At 40.9% G+C, this 15,974-nt stretch overlaps 1 protein-coding gene across 5 annotated transcripts in view; it reads right to left on the bottom strand.

Moving 5' to 3' along the window:
* DLGAP1 (DLG associated protein 1) overlaps positions 1-13,744 on the bottom strand; it is a 415,190-nt gene extending 401,446 nt beyond the window's left edge. For all 5 annotated transcript variants that reach the window (XM_032122733.1, XM_032122742.1, XM_032122723.1 and 2 more), the window contains exon 1: positions 13,409-13,744. The gene's annotated coding sequence lies outside the window, so the exon portion shown is untranslated. The remainder of the gene's footprint in view (positions 1-13,408) is intronic.
* Positions 13,745-15,974: the final 2,230 nt, after the last annotated feature.

Here is a 15,974-nt window from a genome sequence, read left to right as displayed (position 1 = left end):
AAGGAGAAAAAAAAGGAGAGCTCAGTCAGATGTGCATCCAGACAGTCCCTGTCTGCTGCTCCAGCACCCTGCTATGCAATTTGTAGCATCTCATCCAATCCTTTTTCCCCCATTCCCTCTTAATATGACTCATATACCAGGATGCCCACAGTCAGCAATGAGTTCCAGAACTGCTTTAGAAGCTGAAGACCATGAGGTTCACCAGGAAAGCACCATAAGCTCTCATCCCTTAGAGCTACATTGAATGCCACGGTCATCCTCAGGGAGATACATGACATTAACTCAGGGATTCTGAATATTAATTGCATGCATCTCTATAGAAACTATTACTGTAGGGAAATGTTTTTGAACCTCCAGAAGTCCCAAGATTTTCCACCACAGTTCTATGAAGTTGCTGTTGTTTCCTGATTTGGATTTATTCACAGTTAGTAATTACGATTTTCCTCACGCATTACATTTCCTGAATAGTAAAGTTTCTCTCTGCAAGCTCCATCTAGTGAATGTCAAAGCGTAGAACCCTGATGAAATGTTAAACAAAGCAAGAGATAGGCATTGACCCACAAAGCAGACGTGTAGCACCATTTAACAGGCTTACAGGCAAAATGTATTTCTGAAATATTTCAGTGAGCATCTGCATAAAGCTGACTGTTTATGGGAACTAAAGCTGACAAAGGCATAACAACATAAAAATGCATCTGTGATCTTGCTCTGTATGTACTTAAAGTGACAGCCCATCAGGGTATAATTATCATATATGACTAATGGAATATTAATCAAACATTCATTACTCTAATTAGAAAAACTTGTCTTGAAAAGCAGCCTGACTTTTCACCTCTGGAACTGTAATTGACACACAAATGAATTTGACAGTCTTGACGACTACGAATCCTTAGTGGGAGAAATAATATCTTTATCTTCCAACATTTAGCTTAACTGCCAGTTTCCATCCTCTGTATGTAAAATTCAAGTCAGCTTAGATGATCTCATGCACTACTGCAACCTCTGTTAAGCACTACACATATTTATAACATGAGACAGAGATAAAACCTAGGCTATGCGCAGGTTTACCGAGTGGGGATTAAGCTTTTCTTTGAAAGAAACCTGGAATATCTGTCTACAATGTAAAAGGTCAAGCCTGAAGTGAGATTTCAGTTATCCATGCACATTCACACTTTTGAACCTGTATAGACTTTTTTGTCCCTTCAAAAGTGTCATTTTTGTGCACATACAACATCTAAACCCCCACAAATATTAACCCCATAAAAAGGAGACCAAGTAGCAGTATAAAGTCTGTCTTTCAAATGATTGATGTGGAAAAGCAGAGCATTTAGGAGATAACATTCTGAAGTGCCAATATTCCAGCAGGTCTCAAATTTAAAAAAAAAAAAAGAGATGTGATCTTTGTGCTCATGTATTGACACAATCCAATGCCTGCTTAAGGAAATGACACACATTACTTTCACAGCGTGAGCCACAGACTTCAGTGAGTAGCAGATCAGGCTCCTATGGATTATTCCAGCTATGCTCAATCATTAGACACTTTTAACAACAAAAATTATATGTGTATACATTAGAGGCTTTATCAGGCTATGCTGGATTACGAACAGGCTTCTTTTTCTTTACCTTGCTGAAGACATTGAAATCTGGAACTGTTTTAAGTCTGCTTTTTTATTTCAAAGGGTGTTCTGATTTTGCCCAATCTAAGATCATAGAATATCTCAAGTTGGAAGGGACCAACAAGGATCATCAAGACAAACTCCCTGCAGGACGACGCAAAACTAAACCATATGACTAAGAGCTTTGTCCAGAAGCTCCTTGAACTCTGACAGGCACAAAAGATACCACTCTACCAGAAAAAAGCTTGTAATAATTGACCTTACAGGACCGTTGGAAAGGTTAATATAAATTGAAATTCAGATTGTTGACAAAATACAATGGAGAATTAATTATAATTTAGAACTACAAGCATACTTTAATCTGTTTTGACTTAATCTACGAGGTAATTATTTAGAAAATATCCAGAATGTTACAACTTGTTTAGGACTGTAATTTTTTTTCAATGTTACTGTTCCAAATTACTGTGCTATTTTCACTTGTATTACCAGACATGGTCTGAAAGTAGGAAAGGTCTGTTTATCATATCTGAAACAGGAAATGCATTTGGAACTGATGTTACAAATAAAAGTGTAACTATTTGTGAATCTAAAAGCATAATTTAAAATTGGTTAATCTTTGTCCTTGATTATACATCTCCATTAATTAATTAATTCAAATTACGTGTTCACTTGCAACAAAGTTGGCAAGGAAGACTCTGAAATGATCTGTACCACTTCAGTTTGATGTGATTTTCTGTTATGTGAAACAATTTTCCTATAAACTCATTTCTTCTTGCTAAACTCAGACACATTACTACCAAATAAATAATGGCAATGTTGTTACTGCAACAGGGATGGCAATATTGTATTGGTCACCGAGGAGGAGACAGTGAACACATCTCATGTATTACTGTGTCCTGACCTCCACAAATGATTTGCCAGTTGTGATACACATTAAGACTTTTCATACACACATTCTGCTCTTGCTTTACCCATGGACTGTTCTGAGGCTTCATGTTCTATGAGCTAAACCTTAAGGTCCTAAAATTCAAATTCGTTCTTTAATTGGCTAAGGAAACTATTCTAAGTGATGACCTTGAAGTTTTTGTTGGTTTGTTTTGGGTTTGTTTGTTTGTCTTTTCTTCCCTCCAGTTCCCGTATGTTCCACTATCCAGATGATTAATTTCTACTCCTCTCTTCCTCAAAAAAAACCCCAAAACCCAAACAGTCCAGAGTGAGGCAAATTTTAAAAGTCTCCAAATACTAGATGCCGGGAAAAAAAAAATTACATAACAAAATCAGGTTTTCATTTGGCTTTATGTTACTCACATTTCCCCCTACTTGAATCTAGCATTAAGTCAAATCCATTCCTGCTTTCATCCCACTTACCTCCCTGTAAACACACCAGTCACAAACCTACTTTTCTGCATTTTGCATCTACTGAAATAAAATCTTTTGCAGATATATTTCTGCTTTCTGTTGATGCTCTCCAGTTGGTGCATAAAGAGGAACAAGATCTGGTCTATTTAGATAAAATATACAGTTTCAAAAGTGTTTTTTCCAATGTTTTTTGTTCAGTATATCTTTTGTTTAATTTCACCTTTATTTATTAGCACAGGCAGAATTAGTTAAAAGGAGTAAGATAAAGCATGACTAATTTCATCCTACTTTCAAAAAGTATTTGACCTAGGAATAAATACAAAAATATTAATCCTACTTTTTAAAATATGTCCATGCAAACTCTAAGAAAATGCTTAACAGAATAACCATTAATACTACATTTGCCACACCTAATTTTCCAGCACACACACAAACTTGGCTCTAGAGAGACTCCACTGAATTAATTTACTTACTTTAGGTGGTATATTGTAATGATAATAATGGAATCTATTAAAAAAGGACTACATGATTAGGCTCCATGAAATTGTGGGCAACAATCCATGACTAATCTGCAAATTCAAAGGGGGAAGCAAAATGAATTTTTTTTCATTATTTATCTATTTTAAAAAGATAAGATGTGCAGCACACATACTGATCATTGTATTTAAACATTTTCTTTCTAATACTGTGGCTTAACGTTTTCCAACACAAAACACACAGCAGGCAGCTTAGCTTAATAAAAATCTTATTACAGATGAAAACTGGAAAGTGATTGAGTATTTGGGTTACACACAGGTTTAGTATCAGCTGTTGGGAGGACCCAGTTTGGCTCCAGCATGATTTGTCACTGAAATTCAATTGGCTCAAGAACTGTTCTTATCCTCTTGATTGCTAAATTAAACATTTTCTGATGATTGTTTAAATAGTATGTCCTGAAAAATTTACTTTTTCCCCCCTCTTCCAAAATACATTTAAATAAAATAAACATAAAATTTTTAAGAATCTCAGTATTACAAAAAGCATGCATTCAACTTTGAGTAGTAAGTTACTACATGAATGTAAAGCAATTTGTTTGCATCCACTAAAATAGAATGAATCATATCCATGACACCAAATCGTAGTAATAAATTACTGAGCTCTGCTAGCAGTGGGAAAAGCATTATCATATTAGATTTTGCAATTCAGATCTATTATAGGCATCTTGTATTTATTTATTCAGCCATATAACACAGTATACTAAATAACATACTGGCTACATACGCTCTGTAGAAGGCACATGTCTGCCTGTATCAATACTACTTCCTTTACCAAGAATAAGAGGTGTTTACTGTTATCAAAAATATGAGTGCAGCGTAACTGTGCCACTGGTGCCCCCAAAATTCTGGCCAGTCACCGTAACTAAGCAGAAAAGATGTTTAATAATACACCCACTGTGTATCACTGAGTGATTATTCCTGAGAATTAGACTTGTGAGAGTTGGGTCTGCCCTGCGTGCAGCCAAGCGAGCATCACTGTAGGTCTGACCTAGACTTTGTGAGTCTGCTACTGACTTAAGCTACCAGGTCTATAAACTCGTGTTCTCTAGGCCACCTGATGACAATAGCTAAAGTGGCCTCTTCAGCCCTGAGATGTGAGTGAGGAGTGCACTTGCTGCCTTCAACACCTTCCAGAAAAGAATTCACCTTTCCTCCTTGAAGTTCTCATTGCTTCCACCAGAAAGACAACCAAAATCCTTTAAAGTGTCCCATGTGCCTGAACAGCTAAGCTCTGCTTCTCTTCAGCCTTCCCTACAAAACCAAAGAGCAGGAAGAGAGCAACATCAAGAATAAGGTAGTTTAAAGGGAACACACTCACTTTTGTTCTCCCTGTGGCTGACAAAAAAAAAAAAAAATCAAAAAATAATCCTGACTTAAACCTAAATTCAAAGCATGTGTGAGCCTGAAGAGGTGCTCCAAATCTGTCAAGCATATGGATAATATGGGCAGTAGCTGCCATGAGCTGGATATGGAAGGAAAGAGGAGTTCAGAGCAGTTTATGGTTACACTACATGTTGAGGCAAAATTGTCAGACGAAACTGAAATAATTTATGTTCTACAATAACACAAGCTTCTCATCTACTCACAATACCAGAGTCACCATGATGTTTGTATTTTAATACAAAGCAGTAAAAAAACCCAAAACAGACTCAAATGCTCAAAACCAGGACACTGCCTCATTCAGCAACTGTTCAAACCAATGTATAAATCAGCTGCAAGGACTCTGTATGCTAACGAAGCCAGAAAGACTAAACTAGATCTGGCAAACTCATCAATTAATTAATTAATTAAACCACAAATAATTAATGATCCCAGTTCTGTATAAAAACAAACAAACAAGAATGACAGTTGAAACAAGGAAAAAAAATCCATGTTCAATTTATTCATCAGTATCTCTTAATTTGCAATAAAATAAAATACTGAGGTTTTCTGCAATAGCCTCAGGTTCAAGCATTTTTTCTTTCATTGGGGACACATTGCACAGAGATCACTGGGAACTGTGCACAGACCACTGGCAGCATTTGTCCTGAATTATGTACGATTTAAAACACGAAAATAAACTTTAGCGTCACACCATTACAGAATAATAATATTGAAGCTTTTAAACAAATAAAATTTACATTTGTAGGCTTTCCTATTTCCTATATATTAGTTTCTCTATTCTTAGAGAGACTGTAAGTCCTTGGGAAAATGAACCAGTTATTTTTGGTCCTACAGCAGATCAAAGCAAACTACAGACAAAGTTAAATAGCAAAAAGCAAGTTAAGAGTTTCTACAAATGTGCAAAGTATGCTAGAAAAATTGATTATTGGAAAATTTTCTTCTCATTGTATGCAAAATTTCTTTTTAGTTCCAAAAGAAACTGAAATGGGCACTGAGATAGATCTTCATCTTTCTCTCACCATGCTTTGTTGTGTGTTGTCATAGAGGGATCAGAAATTTAGAATAAAGAAAGACAATATAATTAATTTCTCCTGGGTCCTGTAGAAATGTTGTGATCCTTGAGTAATCTCTTAGCAAATATTTCTGTGTTCAGAAGGGCTCTACAAGTGTAACACACACAAGTGTTGCTACTGCATTTCAGCATTTTTTCAGATTCAAAAAAAACCCTCCAATATGTGCCTGACCAACTGGTGCTCAACATTTAACATCTCATACAGGGCAGGCAGCGTGCTCCTGCAGTTCATGTTCAAAATGCCCATCAGCACAAAGAGCAAAGGATCAGGTCAAGAACTTTAGTATACTCTCATATTTTGCCTTGATTCTGTCAAAAACGTCCTCTGGAAAGTAATTTAACATAACACATTAATTATTTTGCAGCATGCTGCACTGATTTTTGAAGTACCTCATACACTACCTGCTTTGTAAACGGCCAAAGTACTTGAGAATACTGCAGAACATCCTTGTATTTAGCTTTTGTTCATATATAATTCTGGTGTACAACTGTCCCTGAAAAACACAGCATGAAGATTCCCAGTAGGGACATTTATATCATGCTACAGAGATGTAGAACACCATACAAGTAATTGTGGAAGTCAGCCCACACACCATCACAGTATGATAAGAAACACCACACAGATTTTCTGCATACAAAAACACTCCAACTACCATTTCTATCCAAGGTGAAGTGAATGCTCATCAAGTACCATGCCACTGCAATTCTGTAAAGGACATTACATGGATATTGAAACAGCTCTACAAACAATGTTGTATTTGAAGTATTTGTCATGGACCAAAAAAAAACCCCAAAAAACAAAACAAAGAGGAAGATGCAACCATAATTTTTACATGAATAAGTTTCTAATATTTCAGAAATTGAAAAAAAATTTTCTGAGCTAACAGAACAGCCAGCTGGTTTGAATACCATTCAGTAGTCTCTCCTGACTGCAGTATCAGTAGCTTGTTTCTTTTGTTTCTTTGTTGTTTTTGTTGTTCTTGTTTTTGTTAACAAAAGAAACCTTCATTGGTTCTTCTTCCAAGGAAGAGTGAGATCCAAATGTGTGAGAAAAAGGTTTCATCTCCAGTTTATAATTCCACCTAAGTTTATTTTATCATATAAATATCCATATCACAATTTTTAAGAAATCCATCTTTTTCACTAAAAGTTACAGTGCTTCCTGAACAGATATTGCCCCTCTTCTTCTAGAGTATTTAATTTCATACAGTGATATGCATATGATGCTTTTCAAAATACCACTAATCTAGTAATCACTAGCCTTATTTTGCTGCTGTTATTAAAGGACAGATGCCATCTAGATATTTGAGATATTTTCCTAAGAAAATAATTTTAATCATCTTCTCAAATATTATCTTTTAAGGTTGTATCATTCTTCCATGAATGAAATAACAGAATTACCATTCATTTTTTAATTTAAATTTTTTTGACATGACTATGTTTGCAATACTTAATTTATACAAAATAATGATAAATTCTCCTAATTATACCTTTCATTCCTTCCTGTGGTGATTTTTTTCCCTTTTAATTCTACTTTGCCATCCCATTGCCACTAAAAAGCTCCATTGGGCTATTCATCAATATTATTTACAAAATTGTATATAAATTTGGCAGTAAACACTTCTCTTCAAGTAAAGATCTGTTAGAAGGAAAAGCAAGGTGAATCACAGAACCGTGGAATAGTTTGGGTTGGAAGGGACCTTGAAGATCATTAATTCCAATCCCCATCTTGAGAATGGACATCTTCCACTAGATCAGGTTGCTCAGATCCAATCCCATGGTATGTTCTTAGAAAATGGGATCTGATAACAGAATTTATTGATGTTCTAAAATACAGTCACACACAAAAAAATAGAAAAAAGAGAAGCAAAACCCTACAACATTTTGGAGGTAAACCAGATACAACAACAGTTGACACCTTTGAAGGACCAAACCACGCTCTGAGCATTTTGCCCAACAAACAGATAGCCAAAAGATACAGACTGATGAGAACAAGGGATCTCTGAAGTCCTTGTGAAACATTTGCACCAATGCAGTTCCACCACTACAGCACCAGAAGCTGCATTCCTCTATGACACATGAAATGAAGGTCTCCCTATGTGAATGGTATGCTGCAAAGAGTCCAAAATTCTTTCAGCTGCAGGATAGAAAGGAGATAGAGATTCTCACAGACTTTGGACATCTGTGAGACACCTTGAATCCATGGAGCACACGACCCTCAATACTTCTGGCTGGACAAAGGCAACTTCACTCTTCCTGTTGACCAGCTAAAAATGAAAAGATACTGTTGAGACCACTACCACAAAGCAGACACATGGATTTCATTTCCACCCTTCTTTAATTTTTTTATTCCTTTTTCTTTTTTTTCCCCCCTGATGACAAGACGAAAGAAACACACAGGGCAGTAGTGAGACATTAATTCTCAAAGTTGACTTTCAATGCTGGGTGCACACTGCTAAAACTGAAGTTATTATGACACAGGTAGGTGAGACTGCTAATCATTGTATCTTACAGTTATTGACCTCCAGTCAGAGACATCATCCTGTTCCATCTGCAAAACTAAACAGACACACAGGAAGAAAGTGTGCTCAAGCTCAGAATTAGCAACTGAAGTCACACTTGGGAAGCTGGCTGAAAAAAACCACTCCCTTCATTTGAAAAAGTAACTCAGCTACCATCCTATCATCATGTGCCGTGAAATACCTTCAGAGAGGATGTACACCCAGAACAACTAATAGGCTTTCAAGCACAGTTCTTGGACAAAATTTTTGGGGATCCTCACCCCCTTATCTCCCTTTTCCACAACAGAAAAAAACCTCAAGAAATCCTTGACTGGATCCAGAAGAGTCACCACATCAGGATATTAAGATGCCAAAACCTGTAAGATGTTGCAAGTCAACTCAAGCTACTGCAACCTACATTCAAAATTAACCCACAAGGCTTAAAAAGCACCTTCTAGGTGTAAGACATCATTCATAACTATTGAGATCTTTGGTTACGAGCTGATCCCACATACTTTTGTCACCTGAACCACAGCAACTGAGGTAGAAAGCCTGGATCCAGGCATCTAGAATTATACGTATCCTTCACACAGATAGAAGTTCATTTCTCAAATTCCTAGTTTCCTTACCATGAGAAATCAGAAGATGAAGAACCTCCTCAGTTAAAGGTGATGCTAAATTTTCAAAAAGAGGGAAACAACTGGAATGAGCGACATCCACTGAAATGCCACCAATACAGGGACAGGGCATCAGGCAGCAAGGGATCAGAAGTTTCTCATATACAAAGGCTAAAGAAAAAGCTTCACAGGCAACTATTTAAAAATGGCTTTCATCTAGCCAGAAGACACCGGAGAGATGCATAAAATCAAGTTTACTTGGAAGGCCAGATTATGAATGCTCTAGCTGCTATCATTATGGTTTCTTGAGCAGATTTTCAAATGGCACAGGCAATTCTTTAAGAAACATAGAGATACAGAAAAGTAGAAATACACGGTGGGATTTCAAAGCACCAAAATGTGTTTCTACAGACAATCTGCCAACTAGACAAGTTAAGAAGGCCAAAGTCAGCATCAGCACCTGTCTTCCAACTAGAGAGCCACAAATGACATATTGCTCAGTGACAAATGATGACTGCTGTCTCATATTAAGATGGTTGCTTTAGCAGATGTTTTCAAATTATCCCAAGATATGTCACAGGGAAAGGCAAAAAAGCTGGAAATATGCCCAGAGAGACCTGGTGCACCAGCAGCCTAAGGGAGCCATTTAAAAAGCCATTTGGTATTCTCTCATGAGATTGTACCTAAAAAACTGAGTACGGAAATGAAAATGGAAATAGAAAATATGTTATATTCCTTGGTGAAAGTTTTAAGCATCTGACTACAGGATCATCTAGAATAAAATGTGTTCACTTCATCTCAGCTTTGACAGAGAGACACAGTCTAGGCAGACAATTTTTCAAAGAAGAGAAAGGGAAAAAAAATCCCAGTGATTCCCCCAGAAAGAGTTGTTCCATATTGCTGCTCTGTGATGACAGAGCAAAAGAAACTCTCTTTACGCTGAATATCTCCAAACAGGAACCCTAGTATCACATCTCACATGCTGGCTGAAAAAACCCGAAATTCAGCTCTGCTCCCAGGTGAGAAGTAGACTGCTTTTACTGCTATGAAATATCTGAAACTCCAAAACCAGCATAGACAAATAAAAAAGGAGATGAACACACTTTCATCTGAAGAGGACTAATGAGTAAGGTTGTCTCAGCTATTACACACAGTTATAGACAAAACAGGTCTTCAAAACAAAAATCTGATGGGGAAAACAAGCTATTTCCCAAAATCCCACAGTAAAATCATACAGGTATAGAAACCCTTAAATACAATGCAGACAGAAGGGAGGATTAGAGCAGGGAGAAACACAGAAGCTGTGCTCATCCAGCGTAGAATCGTTCTCACTCTGGAGGCATGAGGCAACAGTAAAAGCACACCCCAGGAGACAAAATAACCACAAAGGGGAAGGTGCCAATGAATGCTGCTACAAGTTAAGGAATGGGTAGGCGTCTAGTCTTGACCTATGGTGAGGGAGCAAATCCTCTCTCTCTCTCTCAATCTCTCTCTCGTTACCATGGAGATCCACTTTTCAGGTTCCTTTGGATGAGCTTTATGCAAAAGTGCAAAATTTGGCATAAGAGGGGGGAACAAGTATTAATTACGTGCCCGTGACAAAAATAGCTTTCTTAAATCTTGAGAGATAATACAACAGAGACAGTAAAAATTAAGTTTGGTTACAGAGATTAAGGGCTGAATAAACTATCTCACTTTAAAGTGCCTTGAACTCTCATCTACTTAAAACGGCAATGCCAGTCTCAGGGCATTGCATTTGTCAATTACAATTTGGGTGAAAATTTAAGCTACTGTATGGTATGAGATCAGGGTGAAAATGACAATGAAAAAAATCCAGGGACTCTTCCTCCCGTATTATTCTTCCTTGGTATGGGATTACCTTCATTTATTACACTATCTCATGAATTATTTATGAAGTTCTTTTTGTATTTCCAGGTGGAAACATCACTTGCCAGAGCTGCACTGAGATGCACCACCTTTACAGAAAGAATATTGCAAGGCTTAACACAAACAGATTACATTGATATGCTTCCAAGAGTTAATCCCACAAGAGACAGACCAGAATGAGCCTTGAATTAAACTATATAGAGTTCTGGTGAAGTAAAAGAAAACTTTAAATCAGAAGGATATATATACATGTAGATATACATATAATGAAACACTACTGCACCCTTTAAAGTACTTGATAAAGTCTGTAATAAACAGCATATGTTGCTCCCATATGTTTAAATACTAATTTAAATAGTTGCCTAATTTGAATACATAATTTAGTTACCTAATTTATATAGGTATCTGAAATATGAAGTACCAGACAGACAAGTAAACTGTAACAGAAGAAAACAGGGAACTGTGTTGCTTCCATTAACTATTCCTACTTTTCATATAATCATTATCAGCCGCAATTTGATCTCCAAATATATATGCTATTTATCTTTGAATATGCACCCTTTAGACTTTTGGATCTCTTGGATCACTGGAACAGCTCAAACTCACAATGTCTTTTAAGGGAGGGGAAATACCTTAAGCATCTACACTGGACCCACAAGGAGTAGAAATTAGTGTTGCCTTTTTAAAGGTGCATTAACATTGAAATACAATCCAATCCAACAAGCTGAGCATACACCATGCCTGCAAGCACACCTACCTTTCACTTGTAAGGCTATAAGTTAAACAACTACTTGCCTTTTTTTTTAATAACCAACTTCATATGCTGTCCACTACAGTTCTCACGGGTTTTGCTTCTCTTACAAGTCTTTTTTTTTTTTTAAGGCTTTCTGTCTTTAACAGCATATTTAGGTACCATTGACAGGTGTAGAAAACAACATGAATGAGATGTGATTTTCCAAAAATCAATCATGTGTGAAACCAAAGCGCTAAAATATTACTCCATCTTTTTTTCTCCGAGATCAAATAAAACTATCAGCCTCTTTCAGAAACAAGCACGGTGTAGCCGCTTCCTTGCCGGCATCCTGAGCCGGGTTTAGTAACAGCAACAAGAAGGGGGAAAAAAACCCCGTAATTACATAACGGACCTCGCTAAATGCCTCGCTTCCCGGCGGAAGGGAGCAGGAACGGGGGGATGGCGGCAGCCCGGGCCACTCCGCTCCAGCACCGCAGGGCGGGGAGTGGCGGTGCCGGTCCCGCAGCCCGGGAAGCGATGGGTGCCGGCACGGCGGAGGGAGGCCTGCCCTTCCCGGGGGGCGCTTTAACCTCCGCCCCGGGGGCTGCCCAGGCGACCAGGGGAGCCCTTCGCCGCTAAACGCCCACACTGGAGCCGCGCTGGAGCCGGGGCCGGCCCGCGGAGGGGGCGCGCCTGCCCGGGGCGCGCTGCCCCGCCCGACCGCCCCCCTCCCCGCGGCGGGGGAACTCCGCTGCCCGAGCGGCCCGGGAGGGCAGGCTCCTCAACACCGCCTCCCTCCTGTCCCCTGCCGGCTTGAACCGCTCTCCCAGGAACCCGCGCCCCTGGGATTGGAAGTCTGATCGGGGTCCGTGCGAGCCCCGCGGGACGCGGTCCCCTCGGCAGGGCTGCGCCGGACCTCTCGGTTTCACAGGATCCCGCACCACGGGGGCTTCGTCGAGGGGCGAGGCAAACATCCACCCCGCTGTCCTTGTCCTGGCGGGACAAACTCGGCCCGAACAAGTGCCGACAACTATAACGGAGCCCGCGCGGGGCTGCGGGGCCCGGCGGGGCAGGACCCGGCGCGGCCGATGCCCCCTCGCCGCTCGCCCGCAGGCTCCCCGGGGAGGGGGGCGCTTCCCCGGGCAAGGGAGGATGGCAGTCCACGGCGGCTGGCAGAGCCCCCGCGGATGGGGGGATAGAGCCCCGCAACGCAAGGCCAGCTAGGAATTACTCATTTGAATGATGCAGCAAACGGGGAGGGAGGACACGACGCGGGGACGACGACTAGCCCTCCCGTTGCCACTCTCTCCAGCCCCGATTAATAAATAATGCCCAGGTTCCCTGCCAGAGGAAGCGCTCTCGTCTTCCGCGCAGACAGCAATTAATAGCCAGCCTCCTCCAGCGAAACCCTGGCTAAGCGCTCCCGCACGCTCCCAGCCGCGGTGCCAAGTACGAGCAGCACAATAGCGGGGAACCTCTCTACCTCGCAGCCCACGGAAAGAGGAGAGGGGGCTGGGGAAGCCAAACCTCTCGCGGCAAAACCCGACCCCCGAGCCGCGGAGAGTCGGGGACCGGCAGCCGCCGGCGCGGCGGGAGGGCAGGCAAGCCAGGCAGGCTGCCCGGCGAGCCGAGGGCGTACCGCGCAGCACGCCGCTAACACCATCACCCCTCGGTATCGTCAGCAAATAGCACGCCCGCATTTACCTTTTCCTGCCCGCTGTCCGTCAGTCAGGCGTTTGAGGGAGAGAAGGAGAAAGGGAAGGAAGGGAGAAGAAAGAGACAGGGAAATACAGAGAGCGAGAGGCGGCTGCTAATCCCCGTGTAGAAAGACTTCCAGCAGCAGCAGCAGAAGCAGCAGCATGCGTGTGTGCGTGCCCGGAGTGAAAGCACAGCCCTCCTGGCGATGCACCGGCGCTGGCACCCAAGTGCTGTCATGTGCGCGTCTCGGTGTGTGTACCCATGGCAAAAAAGAAAAAAAAGAAAAAAAGGAAAAAAAAAGAAAAAGATAGACGGGGGGAGACTCGTCAGTCACACGCCCGGTTGTGCACTGCTGGGGGGGACGAGGAGGAGGAGCCCAGCGCTCCCCAGCCCAACCACCGGAGGAGCAGCTCTTTTACTACGGCGGCGGCCGGGCTGCTCCTCCGCGCCAGCCCCGCACGCCCCGCCGCCCTTCCCGCCCGCTCCCAAGGACATGCTTTCGGGAAAGACCCTCAGGGCCTCCGTTCCAGAGGACTTCGATACACCCTGGGTTAGCCGAGCCCCGCGGGAAGCAGCTGAAAAAAACCCTACCCCCACGTTTCTGCCCCAAAAATGCCTCCCGGAGAGCGCCCCTGGGCAGCGGGGATGCCCCACCTGGGACGGGGATGCGGCGCCCCTCCAGGGGTCCCAGCCGCGCCGGGAGCGCGGGGGAGTGGGAGCGGGTCCGCGGCGGTTCCCCGGGGGTGCTGCTGGAGGCGGAGGCGGGGGTGCGACAGGCGGACTCCCCAAAACACGTGGGTCGCCCGCTGTCCTTAAGTGGGGCGCCCGGCGACACTGCTGTGGGTCGAGGGGCGCGGGCGCTGCAGGTGCCAAGTGTGGACTGGGCGTCTGTGAGAGCTGAAGGTGTAACTATAAATGTTTGTGGTAGGGGGGACAGAAAGTGAAAAGGCGGTGAAAGGCTGTGCTCGTCCAGGCCACAGTGCGGGCACCCTGATCCTCGCGTGTCCAGTCAGGTACACTCAAATTTCAACCACGGTGTATGACCTACTAAAAGGTGTTTGAACAGTGGTTCAAATCACTTATTTGCTAAGTAGTAAATACTATATCCATCTTTTGGCTGTATAGTGGCATGTATGCAAATAAATGAGATTTTGGCATACAATTCACGAAAGAGCTAGAACAAAATGCTCATATTATTCTTGTTGTCCTAAATTTACTAGTGAGTCATACCAGCAAGTTTCAAGATGTGATTTCTTTAAGCCTCAAACCAGGAAAAGTTCGTGAGAAATGTACTTGATATTTTATTTTTTGTACCAAAAAAGTTATACACATGGACTAAAAAGATAATATTAGTAATAGAAAAAAGTTTACTATATGATAAGCATTCAAAAAAATTGGTGGGGATGCCAGGTATGCTGTTTATGCTATTTTTTTTTGTGTTATAGACAAGGTAGACCTAATGTCTCAGGGGTAAAAAAAGCAGGAAAGGAAGAAGTGTTGTTGACATTTTTAATTACAAGTATAGGTTGTATCTACTATGTAAAATAGGAAATTCTGATGTGTTGATAATTCTGCTAATTAGCAAGCGATCAACCAATTGAGTGGGGAAAAAATTGGTCAATCTATTTAAAAATAATTCTTGGGGGGTTTAGTTGTAGGTGTAATAGGTGGTGTAGAGGGGAAATCACTGAAAAGACTATCCATCTTGTTAAGATTTAGCTGCTGACAATAAAATATTTTGACACTTCCCAGAAGTCCTGCAATAAAATGAAAAAGACTAAATTTGTTGTTACTAAAGTGTACAAATCAAGTCAGCATGACATTGTTAAAAAACCAAATTGCACCCTAAAGCCATGTAATTTGTTTGTTTATATAAAATAAAGGTACACATACTCTCTTATTTCGTGAACTGAAACACAGATGCTGAATCTGAGCTAACTCAGGTAAATAAGCTAAAGAGTAGAGGCTTCATTATTTTACTTAAGTGTTTTTACACACAGCACTACCCTATGCAATATTTTAGTTTATCTCTTAACAATTTTTTGACTTGTCATCATAAACTGTATTTTCAAGTCAGTTTCAAATCTGGCATAATCTGCTGTTTAAAATATGATGGTGTGTGAGGACCTAATAGTAGAGTTCATGTGATATTTGCTATGTAATTAAGTGAAGATTTAGCTTGCTTTCCACAGGCCTGTGAAGTTAAAAAGCAGAGTTAGTCATGTTACGTGTGATAGTTTAAGAAAATACTTGTACCAAATATGGTTGATTACATTATTTAGTAGAACTAAGTAGTCATGAAAACAGATAACACATTTTTAGCCTTCATCCAAGCTTCCTGAAAATTAAGTAGACCCAATTTCCTTTGAAGACTGAAGAGTAAGAAGGAAAGAGGAGATATTTATGCATAAAATTATCTGATCTCAAAGTAAATGCCAGCATGAAGATTTGTGTTCCTTTTTTTACTTGCACTCCCTAATGTGAATATAAACCATTTAACGAATTTTCTGGATTCCCCTTGTTTGCCTGACTTCAGTCTAGCTGAGCCAAGAGAGTAGGAGAGGGAAGTCTT

The sequence above is a fragment of the Corvus moneduloides genome, chromosome 1 (genome assembly GCF_009650955.1).
Source record: "Corvus moneduloides isolate bCorMon1 chromosome 1, bCorMon1.pri, whole genome shotgun sequence".
In the NCBI taxonomy this organism is placed as follows: domain Eukaryota; kingdom Metazoa; phylum Chordata; class Aves; order Passeriformes; family Corvidae; genus Corvus; species Corvus moneduloides.
This window is presented reverse-complemented; position numbering and strand designations above follow the sequence as displayed.